Here is a 9,826-nt window from a genome sequence, read left to right as displayed (position 1 = left end):
ATATCGCACTCCTGGTTTAAGGATAATAGTTCTTTTTTTTTCCTTCTAAAAAGATACTTATTCTAAAAAGTTTAAAATAATGTTATCTGGATATTAAAAAGAATTTTTTAAGTGTGGATATTTAATACTATTCGAGGAAGCCCATTTAATAGTTTTTCATGCTATTAAATAAAACATTATATTATGATCAAGTAAAACAGGTAGTAGGATATGATCGACACATAATTTATATGTATGAATATAAATTTAGTACAGTCATCTAAAAAGCCATACACAAGGTAGGAGTTGGTGTAAAAGATACTAAACTGCACAACTCCAAAACTTTACAGCAGCAGCCTAAAAACTACAGCGGAGACTCTCCGTAAAGCGTCAACTCCTGCTCAAGAGGGGGTATCTTCATCTGGTTTCTGCTCTGCTCACACCAATCATAGGTGATAATTGCAAAAGGATAATATACAAGAGCAAGCAAACACAAAGAAGAAGGGTAAGCTAACTGAAATGAGAAACACCGATACACATCACAATTAGAAATATCATTCATAGCATGTAATTCAATTATAAGTTCTAAACTCAATATCCGGATTGTGTAAGCAACATTGGAGCTCTTGGTGGCTTGCACCTGTAACGGTTCCCAGACTCTGCAGAGTCTGGACACATGGAGTATTCACCCGACCGTTCCCAGGGTAAGTCCCCTTCGCATCTAGGACTGGATCAAGTCCAATGACTAGAACCTCCTGCTACTCCTCACAACATAATCCATTCTACTCTATCTGAGCGTGAATGATTATTGGAGTTTCAGGATACCGATCAATATGGATTCTTCACGTCCTTACACACTACAATTCCACTTGAATTTTCCTTGAAATTCCATTTCAACCACAACTTCTCATAATTTATATTCATCCAATTTCGTCATACAATACATCAATAAGAACATTCCAACCATACAAGGTCTAAATTGCACAAGGCTACATTAAAACATGCATTCTCACTAATGAAAACAGAAACTAGAACACCCCTACTGCAGTGGCTCTCGCTCAAGCTAGAAAATCTAGCCCAGGCGAGTGGCCATCTCGCTCAGGCGAACCAGTCTCGCCTAGGCGAGACCCTAACAGTGGCAAAATAAGAAACCTGGGCGAACTCTCGCTCAGGCTAGACTGGTTCGCTTAGACGAGATAGTCTCTTGCTCAAGCGACCCCAGCTCGCCTAGGCGAGACTTCGCACAGGAACAATGGTGTGTCTCTTGGTGTTTTCGCTCAGGCGAGAGTCACTCGCCTAGGCGAAAATACCAGGTCACGAACCTGCTCCCACATGCAGTAGCTCAGTTTTCCTCAAACACAATTCAATTACTCACCAATTCATGCAATGCAAACATCAATTCATCAATTAAACATACAATTCAGACTCATCAACGGATTTTCTATACAATTTGAGAAAAAGGGTTAGCTTCCCTTACCTCTAGAGATTTCTAACTTGCTAGAACCCTTCCAACCAAGAGCACTTCAATTGTACAACCTAATGAGATGGAGGAAAAGGAATTGTAGCTGAGGGGAGAGGTCCTGAACTAGTCTCAGTTCTGGACTCTGCAACAGAGAGAATGATTCATATTTTTATGGTAGAGAGAAGGCAGAGGAAAGTAGAGAGGGGGAAGGGTGTAAGGTGAAGTGTAGTGTTGTTCTGTGGTGTGGGTGGCAGAGAGAAAAAAGATTAAGGGAAAGGAAAATGGGTTCTCACAAAGTAAGAGACTTATTTTATTAGTTTTTCGATGGAGAAATGGATAATTTATTATTTAAAAGTTATAAAAAATATTTATATGTAATATTCTAAAAAAGGCATAATATAAGGGTATGTATAAAAATACACAATACAGTTTAAAAATACACAAAATATGATCAACTAGAAATAATCCCTAATTCTTTAATTAAGTGTGATTAGATTATGAGGAAATAAGATTAGATAAAATAATTTTAGAAAATAATTTAGAAAAACAACAATGAGATTGTTGAGAAAAGGAAAAAGAAAGCCCCGAAGGCGAGAACATATTATATACTTAAAGTCCAATTACAAAATAAAATTAAACAGAAAAATGATGTTATATAATAAATTTTAAAGCTTACATGGAAAATGAATTAAAAATCAGGAGAGCATTAAACACAGGAATTCATAACTTAGAATAATAACTACCAAGAAGCTAAAAGAACAGAAAGAAATACAAAAGAACTAACTTGATGAAGTAAAAAATATTTCTGCATATCTTGATAAGTGGATTTTTTTTTTTTTCAAACCGAATGGGGGAAGAGATTGTGAATTTTTTAACTTGAAAAGAATAGAAAAATCTGCAATGCAAAGAAGAATACCCAATGTATAATTGTAGTGTCTAAAGTAGTTTGGAAATTAGAAAGAATCAAAATCATGCATGTCATGCATGCAGCAACATGGCATTTATATCTTTAAGTCAAAATGTCCGGGTACAGTGGGCTCAGTGATACATGAGAAAATAATGTTATTAGTGTAAGAGAAAAACGGGGTACAGACAATTCAGAGTATAGTCAGCCTAGGATATAATTGATCCAAGGTACAATTGGCCCGTTTTGATATACAGAGACCTAAATTGATGGTGGAAGGAGTGATTAGTGTATTGCAAGGTTGGGAACATAATCTTATCCATGGAGGTCAAGTACATCTCGGACCACGAAGGTCGAATACATCTTGAATCACGAAGTTTGAGTACATCTCGGCTCAGTAATGGGTAGGGATGACAACGGGACGGGGCGGGCACGAGTTTCGCTATCTCATACTCATCCCCGTAAAAAAAAATTTATCCTCATCCCCATACCCAAACCCAACGGGTATTAAACTTTTGACTCATCCCATCCCCACCGGGTAACGAGTATAATCTCGTACCCATACCTATATCCATTTTCTTACTACTTCAATATTAATTTTAATTAATTTTTATAAAATAATAAATTTTTTATGATAAAGAAAACATAATATTATCAAATATTCAATATTAGAATGATGATTGTTTCTTTCATATCAAATACTTTAAAATAAATTATAATTGTTTACATTTTATATAATAATACCAAATAAAATTTCATGAGAACTAAAACAATTATTAAATTTGCAAATATTAATGAAACATAATTGATAAAATTTAAAAATATTTTTTTAAAAATATAAAAGAAAAAAAAATATTCAAATTAAAATATATTTTAAATGTTTGTTTACTTCAATCTTTTAAATTCTAATAATAAATATCTTTTTTATACACTAATAAAAGTTATAATACATCATTTGATCAAAATGATACAAAGAACAAATAATAATCATAATAAAAGTTTAAAATAAATTATAATTGTTTACATTTTAGATTATAATACCAAATAAAGTTTCATGAGAACCAACACATTTATTAAATTTACAAACATTAATGAAACCTAGTTGATAATATTTAAAAATATTTTTTTAAAAGTATAAGCGAAAAACAAATATTCAAATTAAAATATATTTTAAATGTTTATTTACTTCAATCTTTTAAATTGTAATGAATATCTTTTTTATATACTAATAAAAGTTATAATACATCATTTGATCAAAATGATACAAAGAACAAATAATAATCATAATAAAATTTTAAAATAAATTATAATTATTTACATTTTAGATTATAATACCAAATAAAATTTCATGAGAACCGACACATATTAAATTTGCAAATATTAATGAAACCTAGTTGATGAAATTTAAAAATACTTTTAAAAAAAATATAAAAGGAAACAAATATTCAAATTAAAATATATTTTAAATGTTTGTTTACTTTAGTATTTTAAATTCTAATCAATCTCTTTTTTATACACTAATAAAAGTCATAATACATTACTTAATCAAAATGATACAAAGAACAAATAATAATCATAATAATAAAATTTTAACATAGATCTTGTATCTTTTGAACTTCAATTATGTTGGATGGTGATAAAAAAATATTAATGACAATTACATTAAATTTTTATATTGTAGTAAATAAAAGTTATTTATATAATTATAGTGAAAAAATTACAGTATAATTGATAATGAGTTAAAAAATAAAAAATAATTAAATAAAATATATCGAAATAGTATTATACATAATGAAAATAAACAAGAAATAAAAATATTAAAAAATTAACAAATGTTTACAAACAATTTGAGAGACTATTGAAAGAAATCGCACAAAAGAAAACAAATGTTATAATTAAGAGTATGATAAGTTGAAAAATATCTTAAAGATCTAAGAAAACTTTTCAAATATCAACATATATACTTAGTAGTTGAGAAATAACAAAAAATGTTTTAGTGAAATAAAAAAGTTATTCAAATGAAACAAAAACTAATAATAAGAATAATAAGTAAATGATTTTTTTTTATATTACCTAGTAAACGAAATGTTTGTGCTATTAAATACTTAAATTGAGAGTATTAAACATTTTCATGTGAAAGAAAAATATACATTAAATAAAAATATTAAAAATAATAGAAATATTCAAATGTGAGACATAAATTTTTTTAATTAACATACATATTTTGAACATAATTACATAAAGATTATGATAAGATGAAAAATATAATTGAAATGCAAATGAGTTTCATGACAAACCAAATAATTAGAATAAATAAAAATAATATATATATATATATATATATATATATATATATGTGGTTATTTAATTAATTAGGAATATTTTAATAATTTAAACGGGGACAGGTAATATGACGAGATATGTACATCCCCATACCCATCCCCATACCCAATTGAAAAAGTCGGGGATTCCCCATACCCATACCCATACCCATACCCAGTCAATGCGGGGATTCCCCGTCAAAACGGAGACGGGTTCGGGCAATACCCACGGAGACGGGTTTATTTGCCATCTCTAGTAATGGGCAAGCACATCTTGACCCAATGCTGGGATATACAGGAAGGAACATTGAATTTCAGGCGGGATATGGAAATATAATTGTGCACTCAAATCTTGGACAATTACAATAGAGTATTCATTTGGTTTATTAGTATTTATGAAAGAATGAAAACGACCCTCAAAGGTAATGAAGTAGGACCAAAGCCAATTAATATAAAATAAGGTTCAACATCCAAAGGTAAGACAAACTAATATTAACTCAGCTTTGATATACGCACTATATCGAAGTGTCACTAACTTGAGTGTCAGAGTGCTTGCAGATACCCCGCCCCCAGGAGACTTCCCGAAAATAACACAGAGGTGAAATCCGAGGAACAGAGGAGGAGAATAGAAGTCTTAAGGCAACTCGGTTCATACAAGAACATGATCAATGACTCAAATTCTACATTTTCCCAAATTCCTTCACAATCAACCAACCAACGATAAGAGATTCATTAAACAACTTACATACCAAAATCACTCATACAATTAATGATAATACCAAACTCAATCAATCACAAACCTGCCAATATTAATCTCTATCAAACTCAATCACACAGACAATACAAACTAGTTTTCCTTACCTGACAAAATAACTCAACCGCACATGATTTTCTATTTATACCTAAGAACAACACAATAATGATTAAAACCTACCGTTAGAAGATTAACAGAGACTCACAGAGAATATTAACTTAACTTACGCAAACAAACAAACTGATCAATCCAATTTGAAGAACTTGTCACCAAAATCACTCTTATGATCTCAACTCAAATCTTCAATTACACAAACAAAATCGTTAAGAAGTCAAACAACTCTAAAAACATTACTTATCTAAAGTTGTAACACCTAATAAAACTAATATATATATATATATATATATATATATATATATATATATATATATATATATATATATATATATATATATATATATATATATATATATATATATATATATATATATATATATATATATATATATATATATATATATATATATATATATATATATATATATATATATATATATATATATATATATATATATATATATATATATACTATGAATGTATGTCAAATTAGTGGAGTATGTTAGGTTGAACTGAGCAATTTTATTTACTAAGGTATTTAGCATATTTGTAACATTTTTAAAAATGTATTAATAAAAAAATATTATATAATTAACTCACATATAAAAAAACATTATTGAGTCATTTGCGTGTATATAAAATAATTTAAAATCTCAATCATTAATAAATATAATTCAATTATAAAAAAAAATCGTGTTAAATAAATATTAATACTTTAATCATTCTAACCTCCTAGGATTTACAATCATCAACTTAATGGATTAAAGAAAGTTTAAAGCATCAAATATTTATGTTAAACAATATATGTCTCTTCATCTTCTCAAAGCTAAGATTTTAATTTAACCATTTAGACAGTCACTAAAACTATAATATCTATTAAAGATAAATATTTATAATTAATACATACATTCAAAGAAAGATTCACTCACTAGATTTGTGACATCAACTCAATTCATATCATGTATGTATCATTCAAAAATATTCCAATATTTTTAAAATCAATATAACCCCATTTCATTAATATCATCACGGCATACTTTAAATGATTGAACTAAACTATAAATTAAGATTTAAAAATGTCAACACAACTCTTTTGAGCAGGATTAATCAATTCAGAAATGAGTTTTTTTTTTTTTTTTCATGTTCTCATTAAAGCGACTAAAGTGAGAAAAACTCAAACTCTACCTCATTTTCACTTGAATGAGAATATCTTATCTGAACAAAATTATACCATAAAAGAACTTTATTTTCATAAAATAAATTTATTTTTCTTAAGCAAGAAAACAAGGAAACTCCTTGTCGCATTTTTGTTTAACCAAAAATATTTTTCTTGATAAAAAAAAATATACCATAAAAAACTTTATGCAACTCAACGTTTCAAAACCCATCAAAATTATATTCTATTAATTTAAACCCTCTTGACAATTCTAAAAATCCCAATTATCACCGCACAAATTTCACATTTTAAGTATTTTAACTCAAAATAATTATTCAAAGCTCAATATATCATTCAATTAGATTAAATCCTTGATTCAAAGCATATCCAAATGAATAAGACTAAATTTAATCATCCTACCAAGTCTTAAGATTTCAATAAAAGTGACATTCTATTCCAATCTCCTAAACATTTCTCAATCCAATCATAATTATCCATTCCAAAGTTATATACAGAATGATGATCAAATTTCGAAAATCATACATATGTGTACACTTAGTTATCTACTCTAACTTTCTGTTCAACTCTAAACATAACTCTAGCACTCAACAACTCATTAAGAATAAATTCTCTTATTTAAAAATTACTTTGATTTCAAATAATAATAATTACAGAGAGTTTAAATACATATAAAAACTCTAATAACTGCAGAATTAATTATTGGCATGTGTCACCTAATATAATATAAGATTTTATTTTGAATAAAATGAAAATTAGAGGGAGATATTTAGAGATATAAATCGAAGGACATTTCTAAAAAAAGACATATTTTTTATTAATTTCTTTTGCAATTTTTTTTCTTAAAAAATAATTATAAATTTTGTTAATAATAATGGTTCGTAAGAATTTACAAAATATTTTACGTAAAACGTAAAGGATTTTGCAAGAAATATTAATAAATTTTATAATTTTTATAGAAAATAATTACTCATAAAAGAATTATGTATCAGTTAAAATTTCTATAAAAAAAAATCTTTTCTTACCCGATATTATAACAAATTTACAATAAAATTTAATGAAATATGAAAAATTTTACTAGCGAGAGATGGAGAAAAATAACTTGAAAAAAAGAAAATTGATGTAACAAGAAAATAAAAGAAGATGGAATAAAAAGAAAAGGAAAAAAATGTGTTTGACCTGTGCTTTTACATATATAAAGTGAACAAAAAATGTAATGTATTAATTTATTGGGTAGCCTGATGCAACGAAGAAGCAACTATAGGTACTCCACTAATGAATGCAATGGAGTTGAAAATGATTGTGTATGAGCAAACACTCTTTAATTAGTGGAAACCCTTCTGTCAGATTCAGTAGTGATGGTCAAAACTACTTCAATTTCAATGGTGCAAGACAACTCAAGATCATTTGGTAGGACCGCATGTAAAGAGTTGGATAATTAATCTACACAAAAATAATTAAATTAAAGCTTAGAAGCACATAATCTCATTAATTAATACACAATATCCTCTTTTCTACTGGTTTATGGCATGCAATGCCGGGACTTATACGTTGGTTTATTTTGTATCAGATAATAATACGTTAACTATCATTTCCTTACTCCAAACTAACTCGTGTAGTATTGCATTACTCAATATTAATATTTATTTATATTTCAAATCAATAAAAAAAAAGTCGGATTAAATTAAGACGTGTTTTTGTAATATTTTTTAAAATCTAACTCAACTGGATTAAATTGAACTAATTAGAAAAAAAATCATTTTTTAAGATATTAAAGAAATTTCTTAAATAAATTATATAGTTGTTATATATAAAGCTAGACAAAAAATTATGAATATAAATTAAATATTAAAATTAAAATAAATAAATAATAAATTTCTAAATACAATAAATATATTTTCATAATGACTTTAATTGGATTGAGCCTCTCAAGTTCAGGATATATCATTTATTGTTCTATATTACTACGAAATTAAGTTGGATTTCTCTTTGTTACAAAGAAATTTAATTAATTTGTTTTGGTTGAATTAAGTCAAGGGATTATGTTAGTTCTTTTTCTACCACTTGGAGGTATACTGGATACTACTATTTCACATTCAATTAATTTTGTTTACTTTGGATCACCTTGTTTTAAGAATAATAAAAGTGATACTATTAATTACGTTCTACCTTATGTCTAAATATAAATTTTATATGAAAACACTTTATATTAACTACAATAGAGTGAATAGTTTTTTCAAGTGTACATATATATATATATATATATATATATATATAATTATTCATTATTAAAAGTGAAATTTGTTTATATAATATTAAAAGCGAAATCTATTTATACTATACAATTAAAATAAAATTATTTCTTAAAATATCACGATAAGAATTAATAAATTTATTTATAAAAAATAAATAACTTATGAATTGGGAAGAACAGTAAACTATAGAAGTTGTGAAAAAGAAAAAAATGTATACTAAACTGAATTTACGAAGAGAAATAAACATTACTATCATCAACAGTGCCCTGATGATAATAAAAAGTAACAAAAATACACCAATAATTTTACATTACTTTTATAGAAAACATTGCCCCTATTTCTTCCGCGAATGATTGAACACACTCACTCAGCACTTTCCAATTATTTCTAAGTCTTACATTAACAGGTATATTTTACATGTACGATAATTTAATCCATTTTTTATTTATTTTTAATTTATTACTTTAATCATTCTTTAATTATTTATTTTAATTTTTTTAATATGATATAATAATTTAAAAATAATTGAAATAATATATTAAAAGTAGATAAAAAAGTCAAAAAATCATTATATTTTATGTCTTAGAACTTAATGTTTTTTTATTTATATGTCATATTTCCGTTCCATTTATATATTCTTCTAATTACTTTATCTGTATAGTGTCTTAATTCTTTTATCCGTAAAAATTAAAAATATTTGTAAAAGTTCACAATAATTTCCACACAGTGTTTAATTATATCCTTTAATTTATGTTTTAGTTTGATCATATCTACTGCACTTTTGGTAAAAAATATTTGAAATGACAATTATAGAAAAATAAATCATTATTAACTATTAAAAACAAAAACAAAAAAACTTC

This window comes from Vigna unguiculata, chromosome 7 (assembly GCF_004118075.2).
Source record: "Vigna unguiculata cultivar IT97K-499-35 chromosome 7, ASM411807v1, whole genome shotgun sequence".
Lineage (NCBI taxonomy): Eukaryota > Viridiplantae > Streptophyta > Magnoliopsida > Fabales > Fabaceae > Vigna > Vigna unguiculata.
This window is presented reverse-complemented; position numbering follows the sequence as displayed.